Source organism: Paramormyrops kingsleyae, chromosome 8, assembly GCF_048594095.1.
Source record: "Paramormyrops kingsleyae isolate MSU_618 chromosome 8, PKINGS_0.4, whole genome shotgun sequence".
NCBI classification, from domain to species: Eukaryota; Metazoa; Chordata; class Actinopteri; order Osteoglossiformes; family Mormyridae; genus Paramormyrops; species Paramormyrops kingsleyae.
The window spans coordinates 12,468,277-12,484,010 of NC_132804.1; the positions used below are offsets into that span (position 1 = coordinate 12,468,277).

A 15,734-nucleotide genomic window follows, 5' to 3' on the forward strand; every position below is an offset into this window, starting at 1 on the left:
GCATGAATTACTAACAGTTAATATATTGTAATCAACTGAGGAAGAAAGGAGATACAGTCATAAATATGTGCTTGTGGTTTGGACACTTTGCCCGTGATCGGAATGTCGCCAGTTCAAATCCCATGTTCAGCAGAGTGATGTTATTGGTGAGCTATTCATCAAGGCCCTTAACCTCAAACTGCTCCAGGAACTGATTGACCCTGCTGTCTCCAAGTCGTGCATCGCTTTGGAGAAAAGCGTCTGCTATATAAATAAATCTAAGACATGATCCCCGCTTCGAACGACGTTGCAAGTCTCCGTCAATCGTTACTTAAACGGACGTGCAGTGGCCCATGTGCAGGTCTGAAAATGCATTCCCTAAAAGCGATTATTAAATGCGCAAACAAAAACTTTCTAAGTAGAACGGAGAGAGGTTGGGCCTGTTCTACAGACGAGGTGAGTTAAACCAGTTTGTGGAAAGACTGAGTCTCCTCTAAACAAGTAGAAAGATTATTGTGAGCGGCAGGCTTACTGTGGAAAGTTCAAGGGGCTTTATTCCTCCCCGGACCAGGGCTCTCACCGCCAGGGAGGCCGACAGCGTATTTGTTGGGTGTGATTAATTAGCTACATGCTTAAACTTAAAGTCTGGCAAATTAACAGTTAATTAGTAGTTGATAAATGACAGATCTGCACAAGCCTTCAGCTGCCACGGCCACTCTTCCCCTATCTCACCGTGGCAACTGTTTATGTGTTGGTAACAAGTGTCAGGACAGACTGTTATGTCTGTGCTTTGTCACAGTACAGGATTACTCTCAGATGTGCACCAACACCCCCCCCCCACCGCGCTCTGCACTTTCAGCCCAACACCCATTCGCCCCCCTCCCCCTTGATCCTCTTGCCATACCAGCTTTCAGCCCCCCACCCACCCCAATTCAGTCTCTCTTCGCAGGGAGATTTATCAGCCTGTTTTTAACAGTGACACATTGAGCCAAGAACACAACTCTTTACCCCCCCCCCCCCCCATGCCAGAGTGTTCTGGTCATTTTATATTATTAGGGCTCATCTAAGTCAACTCAACTTCACTTTTTTTAAAGGTGGAAATAATGCATTGTTTCTCTGAATTACTTTCTTGAAATAACTTTTTTGAGACATGATTAAATAAATACCACACTGCTAATCATAAATAGCAGAACATGCACAAACAGATTGCATTGTCATCACAGAAATATAGGGGGGTAACTGAATATAAGAGGCGTACTCACCGCTTGAGTCCTTTGCCAATGTTACGTCTGTTTGACCTTTATATGCCTTACTGACGGAAGTAATAATGTCACCCATCACCAAGTAAATTACACGCAGTTCTTATGTGCATGACATGTGTGTAATGAGTGTGACGAGGGATTGCCTTAAATGAATACTGTCTGTCAATAGGAAGCACTTCACTATCGACACCCACGTGCGGTTCTGCTGCAACACAATCCGCCGCCAACCACGTCCAGCACGCAGGGAACCTGACGACGCGTGAAAGGAAGACATCAGACATAAAGGCTACTGCTAGCTTTTCCAGTACTGTGAGTGGAAACGGCATCATAGAATCTTTAACTGTATGTTTGTGGAAAAATGCAACAATAAAGGAACAATAAGCCTCTGGTGTGGACGATTATGTACAAGTTCTGTATGTATATGTACATATTGAAATAGCATTCAATATATACAGGGCAAGCCGTTATAAATGACTGAGTAATGAAGGTTGAGTTTTATTAAAATATAAAAGAAAAGACTCAAAACTGATTTTCCTGCATGTGGTTTTTTTTGTTTCAGACTTTCGATCTTACATATTTGCCAGATATTTCGGAAAAACGAATATTAACATTCTGTATTAATCCTACTGTAAACTGAGCCCTATTGTTCACTGTCTACTTGTGCTTTTAAATATTAAAGCACTTTAAAATACTTGAATTTCACCTACAAAAAAATTAAAAAACTAACTTGGAAGATGATGCTGGCAGTGCTCATCCATACACGCAAGAAAATGTAACAGAAATGATTTACTTCCGTGTCACATGACAATTCTTCAAATTGAACTTATTTACCAGAAAGTATATAAAATCAGATCTATGCTACAAAATGTCATTTCAGCCATTTCAGCCAAACAGGATGCAATTCTTGGCAGAGACCCGTTGTGAAATGTAACATACCCAACCTTTTTGTGGTACAAAAATGTAATTTTAATTAATAGCTTCCTGTGTACAGCATTTTAAAATAAAAAAGTGTGATATTCAAACTGATTTAATGTTTTCCATTACCCAAAATATGCACACTATAAATGATCCTTTTTCTGATATTATTTTAAGAGTGTATATTTTCGAATTAGCTATGCATATAAACTCTTTCTTTTTAAATTAATTTAGCTTCCTGAAAAAAATAAATCTAATGTTTTTATCACATTATTACTGTAATAATATAGTATCCTTAATTAATAAGGAAAATTATTTAGTAATTTAATAAAGAAGGGCAATGAATCTGAATGACATTATAATCAGTCTCAAATGATTACTAAATAAATACACACTTTGTTAGCTGTCTTGTCTTTTGCTTCTGTACCGACATCCCATAAATTGATTTTGATTAAATGGATTGCGCTGCTGGATGAGGACCAGAGCTCCTTTTGAAAGCCATTCACATTTCATCGGCAGAGGAGGTTAGCCAGCAGCGCGGAGTAACCGCCGGCCCGTGTGTACATTCATTAGCGCGTGCAGAGCGCGTCTCGAGAAGTGACCGCCAGAACAGCACCTCCCTTCATGGGCCGATACGCAGATCCTTCAGCGTGGCGCTGGGCTCCACGGGCTGTGAGGAAGTGTCACATTAACGTGTTCCCCCGGTTACCATGAAGAGAGCCTCTGTTCCTTATGGTCCTTTGCTTTCCTTTATTTGCGGCAGTGAAAAAAAAAGCCTGTGTGGCTCTTAAAATACTTACAGAAATTCATATCGCATCCTGAGTTATTGTAAATTTGTAATAATACGCTTTAACCAACGTCATAAGCCATTTTGTGGCTGTTTTTCTTTTTATAACCTGGCCTAATGTAGAACCATCAATCACTTCTTGAGAAAAAGACATGAATGGGCAATAAAGATGAAAAAATGAAACAGTGCCGACATAGTTTAGGGTTCTGACTAGGCCAGACAGCCTGGGGGATATCCATAATCAGCTGTGGTCCTGACGGGGGTCACTCTCCCCACTGTGGTAGTATTCAGTCCAAGGTAACATGAAATGGAGACTGAGCAAAAGGAATCATCTCTGAGTCTGTGTTCTCTCAGCCATTCAAAAGGCAGCCGTCGCGTTTCTGGGGGAGCTGATCATTGAAACCAAGTTTCCAAATTGCTACAGCATTGGCGGTACTTTTCTAATGCACCGGCAGACACTCCAAGCTCCAAATCAGCAGCAGCTGCAATAAAGGCTGGCACTCTATTGACTTTTTTTTTTCATATGAAATGCATTATTTAAGCTATTTTTGAATACTTGGTCTGACAAAAAAAAAATCCAGACACTGAGTGCTTCTTTATTGCCCATTTTACATTGTTTAAAAGAATGCAAAGTGTCACATGTCTTTGACAAATAAAACTTTTGTTGATGAGGAAACCCGGAAAAAATACACATGCAATATAAACAAAACATGACTCTCCATCCATTTCTCAAAACCACTTATCCAGATGGTGCCCAGCCCAGGATGAAGAGGTTACTAGGCAGCGGATGATCTGGAAGGGCTGTCAGTCCAACGAAAGGCTCACACTCACAGATTGAGCCATTCTGAGATGCCAGTTCTGTGACGACGTGTTACTGGACTGCTGGAGGAAAGTGCTTAAAACTCCCCAGCCAGGTGTGGGCCACCACACCTCCCAGAAAACAGACTATAAAATCCTGAATCACTAAGTACCAATTTCCTCATCGAGGCATCTTGTGCGGCATTCAACATCGACCAAGACTTTTCTAATCAGCCTCTCAAAATCTGAGGTATTTTTTCCCACAGTTATAAAACTGCTTCAACCTTTGTTACAAGATTGTATTCCTCCTTATCTGTTTGTCTCAATGCTGAATTTAGTGATATTGTTATCCTTCTAAACCCATTTTGTTTCAACTCATGTGGAGGATGTATCTGATTAATTTTTTTACCCCCAAAATATTGTCTAAATTAGTCATTTTCAGAATGGATGGCTCCCACGGTTTGGCCTAGCCCTATCCTTGACAGTTATTATTCTGATGCTTTTTATGAGAGATGAAAAAGATCAGTTTTCAGTCCAAAGAACATTCTTTTAAAAATCATCCAGGTGGCCTTTCTTCCCAGGTAACCTTCCCATTGCTGTTTATCTGACATCACGTTGAGATGTTAACATGGATATCAGCTGCCGGAAGGGAGGTGAGCTAAACACCTGGTCTGGATGAATGTTCTCATAGACATACTCTATGATATTTTTTTTTTCACATGTTCACATTTAGGCAAGTCATTATGGTCTTGCATTTTCTCTGTTTGTATACCGTTCATCATGCTGCACACATACTTTGCATCAGCTCCTAATCCTCTGCAGATTACAAAGCACTTGACGTTATGCATTACACTAAGTTGCTTGGGTAACACCAAAAAAAACAGAGAAAGTCTTAACTTTTCTATTAGAGATCACCATGCACAACATTTTTAAGCAGCTGATTATACTTAGGTACTTACTTAAATACTCAGTGTGTATATGTAAAAAAAATGTGGCTTACGAACATTTACAGCTTGTTTATACTCAAAATATACACTTTATGTAGAACAACAATTGATTTTGTTTAATACACAAAATTAAGATTTCAAAGAGGTGGCTGGGCCAATTAAAATCGGGCTTGGAGGGGTTAATTTTGGTTAGTCTCTCCTTATTTGGATTAAAACTGTAGAGCAGAAGAATGTAAATGCTGAAATGTAGACTCTACCAAAATGGGCCAAACAGTTTTTGACAGACGCATACTTTGCCTAATTCCTTCCCACAAACGGCAATCAAGGGAAATCAAAACAGCTGTTCCTCCTCTTAAACCCTAAATTGCACTAATCAACACAGTTTAATACTTCTCTGGCAGCGCAGTCAGAGTCCTGAAGCACCCTCCATTCTACCTGGGTGTTACCACTTACCGTTCAGAAACCATAACTTACTTAAACAACTCTAATATTATACTGCCAGTTAAATGACAAGAATGTTAACGCAATAGGCTAGCATAATTAAACACGAGTAACGTCGGCTCAACCATTTTGCTGATAGATGTAGGTTCTTTCATTAAATCGACTAGTACTTTGGATTTGAAAAATTATGGTAGCCCTGCCATGTGCCTTATAATATTTATGGATCATTGAATGAAAAACCTTCGATCATTTCCACTCGCTGAAATGACACTTGCGGCGTGCCAGGCACGAAACGAAAGATTGCGTTTCACTCGGACCGTTAACGCGTGAATGCTCGTTTCAGACGAGAATAACACCCGTGCGGCCAGTGAGGGCACATTAACGGCAATTACATGCGGTCGCCCCCGCTGGCCTGAGCCCTGCAAAGTTTCCTCTCTGAGGTATGTAGCGCTGGACGCTGCCACTTTCCAAACACAGCACACCTGGGACAACAGTCTCCATTCCAGACCCGGTGCTAATCAGCGGCCAGACCTACACCAACACAATCAGTGTTGTGGGTTGCTCTATTACACGGGGTTTACATGTATGTAAGAGTTTTATTACTTTGTAAACAGTTTGCAGTGCTTGCAGACTGCCCCAACGCTTTTAATGTAGCTATTTTTATGTGTATAATATAATAATATAGATTTGCCGTAAGATTTCTTGCATGAGCTTTAGAGTGTGCGGGAGAATCACGTCTTGACAACCCTCATCATGCAAGTCACTTGGCCCCACTTAAATAAAGGCAATAAAATTCCCCCGAAAATGTTCAAGAGAACTCCTGTACACCACTGCTTAGGCGAAATCATTGAGTGCTCAAAGGTATAAAGACAAATTATTTTAATGGCTCTAAAGCATTCTTAAGTAGTCTAAGGTCTGTATCAGTGCATGACTGACAAAACTCTGGATTTGTGTAACTTTAAGGTGGAGAACTTTCGTGAGGTCAAGACAGCTACAACTGTTTGGCAGCAGAAAACAGGAAAGCCGGCAGTCGGGCGACAGTTTAAGGAAGCTGCAGTTCATTGCCCTGGATGGGGAAAATGACGTCTCGGTAACCGCCTGTCAAAGTAGGTGACGTGAATCTGACATATTTTGCCACACGATTTAAGACTCTGCTTCGCTGTGTCAAAACAGTGCAGAAACACTACTAAGACACACACACAGCTTCAAACAAAAGAGTGCTGGAGTGATGTATTTTTGCAAGTCAAACATAGCAATTGGAACCTAATTTATATTTTTAATATATATTATATACAAAGGAGAGGAGATGCTTGACTGGGACTTTTTAAAAACATTTCCTAAGCTTCTGTTCGATTTCTCTTGTTCCACTAGACACAAAAAACGTGTATACATTACTGTTATGGATCTGTCACTTTAAAACAAAGTTAGAGTTAAATCCTGACATGTACAGCTTTTTCCAACGCAACGCTTACCACGGAGGGCAGCCCGGCTTTCTCCTGCGAGCGTTCAAGTGGAAAGGGGAGCCACATGTTCTCCGTCTAATGGCACAACACCTTAATTAGTTTTAAAGGCACGGAAAAGGGAAGAAGTAGCTGGATTCCCGGTTGCGTGAAGGGGGTCTCCGCGGTGCATCTGTGCGCTGAGCGATACGTTAGACCGAGACGCACATGAAAGGCAACACGGGACACTTGTTCCGGAGACAAGGGCTTGACCCCCGGAGATAATGAACGCAAGACATGAAACGCCTGATTGCTGAGCGTAACTCTGGAAACTGAGTTTGTTTAAAAGAGCCTCTCCGCGATGTGTCTGCGTGTTTTAATCTCGTTTTTGAGATTGATGGCATTTGCTTGCGCAGCTTTCCGTGGACAAGAGGTTTAGATGTGTTGTAATCTACAGGGCGGCTTCTCATTTTCTGTCTTCTGCGGAAGAGGTATCATAATGTTGACATATAATGTCCAAAAATCTGTCTTCCCGGAGAAGAGGATACTACAACATTTTACACTCAAGGAACAGAAAACACAAATAAAACTATTTTATTTTATTTATTATTTTTATTAATGATAGCAATAACTTTGCCATTAAATCTGTAATTTGTAATCTTTCACAGATTCTAAAATAACTTTTTTTTTTTAAATTAAGAAATAAAAGGTAGGCCTACAAAGAGTTGTATAAAAAGTGCCAGAGGATGATTAAGTTAACGTTTTCTAAACATTTGCTACAAACTATTAAATTAGCCAGAGAGTATCACACACACACACACACCAAGGCAGAGACAGCATTGGAAAGGTCTTGTCATTAAGTTAATGTCCATCCACAGTTTTGCCTTTACCCAGCGCCTTATGGAATTATAGCAATTAGTTTGACCATTAGCCTTAATGGGGAATAATGGCTAGTTAGGTGTTATTTGATAAAACAACATGCCAGAGGCTGGAGGTGTTTTATTACGACTCTCTATTAAGCTGGATCCTGGAAGGTAAAGAATGTTTCCAGATCTGGGACGTAATTGGCTCTGAGCTGACTCACTTTCCACACGCTGGGGGGAGGGACCACCCACCAGGAGCGCGAGGTCCAGGGAGCCCACCGCACCAAAGCAAGTGCTTCACATAAACACGTGCAGGACCCCCAAGCCTGTGCGGAGAACACTGTCAAAGTGTGTCTCCCATCCAAGGCCTTGTGATTAATTCATTAATCCTCCCACAGTCCAATGGCATGCAGTTTGGTGAACTGCTGCCTCTGAATTGCCCATAGTGTATGATTGCATGTCCCATGATGGACTGGCAGCCCGTCCATGCAGGCTCACTTCAGCACCATATACCGGATTAGTAGTTATGGAGCATGGATGGATGATCTTTTCTTATTACATAAAACGCTCCCGAGACGCAAGCACATATCTGTGTGGATTCCACTGGAAGCGAAAGTGGCAATGATGCCACAGCCCGTAAGCCTGCAGATACTAAGGGAACTACTGATTTTGCAGGTCTGAATCACTGCTCCTTGGGGCTATCTCAGCAAAGAGTTCTTCTATAAACTAAAACTTGAAAAAAAAATGTTTATCAATAAGTGAAGGATGAAACATGATAAGATCTTATGCCTGATTAAAAGGCTTAAGGTTAAAATAGTTTTTTTGTAAGCAAACAGTTTTCATAAACAAACTCGGAGATAGTCCTGCAGGCTGTGATTCACAGCTGCAACAAGCAGCCAGGTGCCAATGTGGGATAATTAGAGCTAGAACTGAATAAACCAGGAATGCAATTACACAATGAAAAAGCCGACAATAAATGTGAAAGGGACCATGACTTACTTTACTACCTAGACTAACTGTTTAGGTCATGTCTAAGTTAATATGTAACTAAGATTATTTACAACGATTACCATGATATTGAAAAAAGACAAATTACCAGAGGCTTTATAATGGGCAGAAGATAAACCACCTCATGAATATATCATTGTTTCACAGATTTAATAGCATATATATCAGGCTGTAAGATGAATAGCCCCTGTTTTTGAGGTAAACGCTTCAGGTGTGTCTGGGAGCACAATCAGCTCTGGCTTTGCTCTCACTGCAGGTTTGTGAGTGTTTTTTTTTCTGCCTCTGCACTATGTGTTACCCTCCGAGCTCAATAATTGCATGTTTGCGTTACACGTCCCCAGAGATGCACGATGGTAGACCTGCCACGAAATGGTTTTGCATGTGGGGGAGCGGACAATCATTTCTGCAGTCTAGCCCTCTCGCTCTGGTAGGGCAGTCCTCTGCAGATGGGGGGGGGGGGGGGGTTGCTTGTTAGCAAAATGCCTTCCAGATCACACTCTCCAAGGGCAGTAATTGCAGCTTCCTTGGGATTTTTTCGCACACAAGGCTTTTGTAAACACAGCCGATCGTGGGTCTAATTGCCATACAGGTTCTGTGGTGACCAGCTATTTTGTCACTGAAGAACCAGAGTGTGGGATATGGATTCTACACCGCAGCGATTGTCTTGTCTTGTAGCTGACAGATTTATGATACATCAACAGACCAGTTTAGCTCTATTGTGGGTGTTTTGAACTTCTACATAGAGAAATTACTCCCCATAAGCCTGACTTTGTCATAAAGAAATGCCTTTTAAACCACTGAAACATGTCAGCAGGAAGCAGACGGTGCCCTAAGAAGTCTGCCAACAAACTCTCCAAAGAATTACACGTAATTCTGTAATTACATCTCCTCCACAAGGGTTATTATAACTCAGGCGATGTTCAGATTAATGGAGCACAGCAATGTTATGAAAATACATATCTCTGCACTTGCGATTTTTTATTAAATGCACACCGTGTTTTTCAAACAGTATGCAATGTTCGTTGTACCACAGCTGTAAGCCATGAATATGAGTACAAGAATCTTGTGTAAATTTACCACATTTATTAAATATCGTATAAAAACACAAATACTGGCATTTTAAAAAGTGTAAAAATGCAAACTAAAAAGATTTCTGCTTGGGATAAAATAGTTTTGGAAAATGTAATGATAACATTGTGTCATTATGGAATGTCTTCAGAATGACAAACTCAGTCATTTTGTCAAAATCACTGACAATTATAGATGCTCTGTGGCCACATCTGAAAAAGTACATATATAGTTATATACTGAGTATCAGCTTTTCAGTGGTTGCCTTCTTGGAACATTACAACTACCCTCAAAGTATTTAAAACATTAAGGATGAATCATGGTAAAATGAGTCTTTATTGTTCAATACAATTTTCCAGCCTGGCTTTTGTGCACCTGACATGCACTGACTTATTGATAATGATCTTTCTGCCTTTTTAAACGCATGAGCACAAACCCAACTTGAAAAGTATGTCACTGTTTAAAGTCGGACATGAAAATCTTGCTGATTGCTTGACCGGCTAATTTACCGTGACGCCAGTTCTTTTGACCATCCTGGAGATCTTCTATGGGCTCGGCTTGGCAGGGGAAGAAGACACGTTTTGCCTGTTTGGAGTTGGGGGTGGGAGTGATGGCAGATGTGTTGGGTGGGGGTGGGGGGGGGGGGAGATGAAATATGGATTTCTGCTGATTAACGCTGAACGATTTGCCCACAAAATTATATCTCCCCCAGCAAGCTTTACAGATATGTATCTTGAATAGTAATGCTAATGTACAACAGTATGTCAAAAAGGAATTGAATTCATTTTTAAAATCTTAATCCTGTATTATATGTTATCCCAAAAGTATTTACAGTCTACCTAGATTTATAAATGAATAATACTGTAATGCATTATTCAATGATAAAACTTAATGTTGCAGACACAAATGTCAAAGCCCAATGATTGGATGCTCCAGTTTATTTAGCTGCTGCCCCCACTCACAAAACCCTGTGTACATCATTATCTAAACAACTGAAGAGATAAGGGCCATAGGGCATGTTATGAGCGAGAGATTAATGATCCAACAGGGATCAAAGCCCATCATATTACACCTCTTCATTACTAGAAGCCAATACATCCTGTTCAGGCACGTTTGCACCTATTGCTTGTCATTTGCGCACCTGAGCTTGCTTTGTAACTTTGAAGTACATGTGACAGGGATGCCAGACACCAGGCAATGTTACTACAGGGGAGTCATTAATAGCGTCCTTCCTTTCATCAGCTCATTCAGCTTGTCTAGCGGTGCTTCTCTTTCCTTCCTAGAATCCCAGCCATGCCATAGATCATGTTCCCACACTGTCTGCTCTGTCCCAATGTGCACTGAGACGGGGAATACGGAGCAGTGCTTCCCTTTTGTCCCCGTGGCACAGTTAACGGGGCTCAGCTTCTGAGAAGATCAACAACTTTTACAAGCTGTAATAGAAGATCTTTCGCTGATGTCACCCATCATTTTCGCACTAAAAGGGATTTTTAGACTAGATTTTTTCAGACGTCGCTAGATACATCTTGGCAAGCATAACTTACTTGGTAATGCCACTAATATCATTATTAATGCTACCTGGCTGGGTTCTCCCCCTTCCCCCCCCCCTGAAAAAATCACAGCAGACCGACTATGAGAACAGTACAGCCTATAATATTGCATTTAACTGCTGAGCAGGATAAATGTTGCACATACATCTTCAAATGCAACCAATTTAAATTTAATATATTTTCCAGTCAAATGCATTTCAGGCAGTCGCGTTGTGGTTAATATTAATGAAGTTTAACTTTGGTGAATAGAGTGACATCAGCTGGGTGAGTTTCCATTTGCTTCTAGAGACTGAAAGATTAATTGCGAGGAGTATATGCACACTACAGTGAAAGAGAACAGCATAGCATCTGGCACTGCTCAGTTCCAATGCGAGTTCACCGAAGACATGTGGATCATCACTGATTAGATATGGCACCCTCTAACCTGAACTGAAGGTATTCAGCTGCCACGGAAGATTGATGCTTATCGACGCAGAAACTACCTCTGGTTCAGCATGCCTTCTTCAGTCGACCAAGTAGATGGCAAGAACTTTCTGTCTGTCCACCGAGAGCCCTGATGACATCAGTTTCGAAAAGGATACAAAATAAATGCAACAGCTCTGCAAGATATCCAAAAATATGCTCCGGGAAAATGCGTCGGATTGACTCCGCCAGTTGCTTCTCCCAAACATCTGCAATGAATCATTGATTGTGTGTGATAACTTACAAGGAGTTCTGTCGGCAAATGAAAGGCATCAGGCCTGTCCATGAACAATGCGTTTCAGATAAGCATAGAGCACATGCCAACTTTACTAATTTTTCTCACTTTACTAATAACCAGAGTACTGTAACATACTCATCTTTAGAGATATATACTGCTTCAGGCCTGTAAACACCAAGTAGGTGTTTGTTTTAACTCAGCTGTGGTAAATTGTAGTGCGGAGAGACATTTGCTCAAATGGTTGGGTAATAAAATCTTCTGTGTCTGCGCTTCCTCACTCGAAGCCTTTTGCTAGCAGTTGAATCCATCCTTGACAAGGCTGGAGATTCCAAGTGTATCTCTACTCCGCAAAGTCGCTCCGCAGAGCAGCTGTGAAGGACGTGGTGTTTTGTACTTAAATAGACATCAACGTAGGGAAATATCGCTCTGTCTTCCTCTCTCTCTCCTACTTTCATTTGCAAGCAATAAAACAGACAGGGATCCCATCCCACAAGTAAGCAGTCATCTCTTAAAGTCTGCTTCAAGGGCACCAGAGCCACTGAACAACACCAGAGATACCAAGTTAGCAGCATGAGAGTTTGGCCTCTCCTGGTTTATCGCCCCTTTCCATTTGTATTTCACTGTAAATCTATATATGAAATAATGTTTACGGCGTTCCGAATCGCAGGCTGCTGCCATTTGACACACCATTTTCTGACTTCCCGCTTCTTTTACATCCAAACATGTGTCCGACGATTGAAGCAGCTGAATGAAAGCAGCCCGGATCTATTGTGTGTTGCAGGGCACCATAAATATTCCTAAAATGTCGTTTGGAAAGGCTTATGAAAAAGGCGGGGGGCAGCGGTGGCCACAGAATGTGTAATTCTTGCTTTGTGGAGGCACGAGTGGATGGTCCTGGGGGCCAGATTAAACCACGGTGAAGCGACAAGCTTTTGAAGATGAGTAGCGGTTACGCATAAGCAGTTACAAACATTTCAGGTTGCCGCGCGAGTCATTAAATTCGGTTCCCGCTGTCATCCTAAGTGCTTTGGAGGCCTTATTTATGGCAGAGCACTTGTAAACTTTGCCTCAGTATAAAAACCCTGCGAAGCCTCTATTGAAGACGTTAAGTGTAGTTTTCCATTTGTCACTGGCAGTGATGCAGTCAGGCAGATGCTCAAAGTTGGCCCTGCCTGCTCTTTCATGAGATGTTTTATCATTACACGTCTATGGTGGAGACTCATCCTTCAGAAATCCAGTGACGCGATTAATTGCTAATCTGCTTATCATCTTAACCAGCCCCATATTGGATGTCTGATTTGACAAATTTGGAGTCCTTTAGAGAATTATCCTGTCTGCCATAATAATAGTTATTATTGCCCATGAGTCTCCTGGAACTCACTGTGAAACAACCTTCCTGGAAAATAATGGAAATGATAAAAAATTAATATAAAGGGACTTTCGGGGCATAAAACAACAAATTTGTTTCATATAATTACAGTAGGATCACACTCACAACACTATTACATTCATCTTGAACAAGAACATTCCTTCAGTTAAGTTATTATCCTCTCTTTTGGTGTAAAGATGGAAAAAGAGAACATCCAACACTATCCATCCATCAATCTTTCATACCTGCTTGTCCTATGCAGGATTGCAGGGGTCCGGAGTCTATCCCAGAAGCAATGGGCCCAAGGCCGGGAAATACCCAGGATAGGGTGCAAACCCATGCAGTACAAACTACGTAAAATGTCAGTCTGTTTGTTTTAGAAGATATAAGACTGTTTATTTGCGCACAGTCACAACAATAACAGACTTACATGTTTACAGTTGCTTTTTTTTCAACAAAGCATTGTTTGCTGTGTGTTCCATTAGTGACGGAATGATCTAGAAAACTCGGTCCGTGTACAAGCCTTGAGTGAAGCAGTAGAAGGAGTGTGTCCGCATGAGGAGACCTGCAAGCCAGCCAGAGCATTTACCACACATGTCAGGGATGGAAGCCAAGGTAGCAAAAGCAGAATCATGCAGGCAGGGAAACTCCAGTGAAACATTAACATTCCACGGTTGCAGAAACTGAGACAATGTCTTCGACTGGGACAGACGGCCCACATACATACTCACTTACTCTTATAAAAGAGCCAGCACTTTCACATCAGGGGTCTTGAAAGTAAGTCTGGCTTCCCCATAGCCGTACGTGGCCAAACTGGAATCAAAATTCAGGGCGATAAATCGGCTGTTATGAATGGACAAACTTCTATTAATGCTGGCAGGAAATTGTGCAATGATTATACACAGAACGCAATGACTCACTGAAAAGAGATTTGTAAAGAGAATGATATTGCTTGAAGTGTGATTTCCAAAAAAATTCCATAAAATGCTCCTAAGAGTCTTTTGTGTTTATACATTTTTGTATGCTTTATAACCATGATATAAATTTTAATCAGCAGATTAGTTTTAATGTCTTATATATGGAATTGTTGGCATTTTTAAGTAAAAATGCCTTTCATTGCAGCATGATTTTGAAATGCACAGCACACAGTATCATATACCAGTAGTCCATATACCAGAACTTCAATATAAAATAAAAATAGTTAGAATCCCGTAGCTGACTTTGGTACTTAAAAGCTTACAGAACGTGGGTGAGTAATGATTTTTCAATGAATACACTGCAGCCACTGCAAAAGAAGTGAAGTATTTTGATATTTACACACTTATGCAATGAAAAAAGCACGCAATAACTTTTAACGGTCAGTTTTCAATTACAGTCTATTGGTAACAAATTGTATTTTATAATATGAAATCCCTTCCTAGTCTTATGCAACTCTCTGTAAATATATTTGTGTACTCACTGCTCGGGTAACAAATTGCCATATCATGTGTTACAATTAACTCTCCTGTCTGGCCAACCTATACATCTTTGCAATGAAATGGTCTGAAAGCTATGAATTATGGCCATATTTCAGTCTAAAAGAAACAAACCACTAATTGCTATGTGGCCTCTCAGTAATTTTAAGAGAGAGAGCCCAGAAAGGCACTCCAGCATCAGGGAAATCTTTTACTTCTGCTCCTGCTTTATTTTGGTTTCAAATAACAGACACTACTAATTTGGTGTAGGCCCGACCTTTGCCCGCCCCCCCCCCCCCCCCAGCTCTCTGGGGGCCCTCCAATCAGCCTTCAGCCCGCCCACTCATGTCTCCGGGCCTCCCTAGCTACCAGCAAACTTGAGACCCCCTTTCCGAAATGTTTCTGCTAATTCCCATTTCCTTTATAATCACAAGCTTTCGTGTGAGGGGCTAGTGCGGCTGCTTTCGGGGGAGGGGTAATTACTAAGGGTCCTATAAATTAACCTACCAGGTGTCACTGGATGGGCTGTTTACCTTGGTGATTAATGGAACCGTGGGGAGACAAATGTTTTTTTAATTGACAGTTGTTTTTTTTCTGCCCCCTTTTTCTTTTAATATCTTCTTAGGCGAACGGCCCTGAATTCATTTCGAGAGTGCTGACAAGTCTTTCCAGTATCAAGCAATGGGAGGAAATCTTTCTACTAATTTTATGTCTTTATTATTGTGGCAGTCTATCATGAAGTGGTTAAGTAATTAAGCAGCTGTTTCATGAATGGGAACGGCCTAGTGGTTTTTAAAATAATATGTGAGTTCATGCTGTGTCTTATACCACACACGCCTCGTTTTTGTTCAGGAATGACTGAGAAAGCGTTGTACAGTCTCTAATAAAACCACTAACACTGTAAATTCTGTTTTTATGCTCTGGCGACATTTAAAAAAGGGACATTTTCACTGTATGGATGCAGATTCTGAATACATGTTTCTCTTCCTTCATCTTCCCGGAGCTTATCCTGTAGAGGGAATTTCTTTTCTTGCTAAATGAAAATTTATTCGGTGAATTTCTTTTGATATTTAATTGTGTAGTTATCTAAATCATTCCCAGCTGTGGAAATATACACTGTTCAAATATTCTAACAAAATGAATTGCCTTCAAGC

The 15,734-nt window shown here is 40.9% G+C and overlaps 1 long non-coding RNA gene across 1 annotated transcript; it reads left to right on the plus strand.

Annotated features, from left to right (window-relative positions):
* Positions 1-5,104: 5,104 nt before the first annotated feature.
* On the plus strand, positions 5,105-15,485 carry LOC140592193 (uncharacterized). Its single transcript, XR_011992481.1, has 3 exons — positions 5,105-5,569; positions 6,093-6,235; positions 15,206-15,485. It is a non-coding gene; the product is annotated as an uncharacterized lncRNA (long non-coding RNA).
* Positions 15,486-15,734: the final 249 nt, after the last annotated feature.